This window comes from Chaetura pelagica, unplaced genomic scaffold (assembly GCF_000747805.2).
Source record: "Chaetura pelagica isolate M959 unplaced genomic scaffold, ChaPel_1.0 scaffold2, whole genome shotgun sequence".
Lineage (NCBI taxonomy): Eukaryota > Metazoa > Chordata > Aves > Apodiformes > Apodidae > Chaetura > Chaetura pelagica.
This window is the reverse complement of record NW_009952796.1, coordinates 1,272,367-1,272,639: the sequence shown is the minus strand read 5'-3', so window position 1 is coordinate 1,272,639 and position 273 is coordinate 1,272,367.

The following is a 273-nucleotide window of genomic DNA, read 5'->3' as shown; positions in this document are numbered from 1 at the left end:
GATATTTAGTCCATTACACAAGTAAAAGCTCAAAAAAAAAACAAAACACCACAAAACCAAAAAACAAACCCAAAGCGGAAGAAAATCGGTTAGAACTGCTTAAGATCTCAATTGTGTGAATCTCCCGAGTCCTCACAGCCGGGAGGGGCGAGCGGCCTTGAGGGGGTTCCAAACGTCGCCTCAAGATGGGCTCCCCCCTCAAGGCCCCGCGGTTCGGTTCGGTTCGGTCCGGTTCGGTCCGGTTCGGTCCGGTTCGGTTCGGTCCGGTTACGG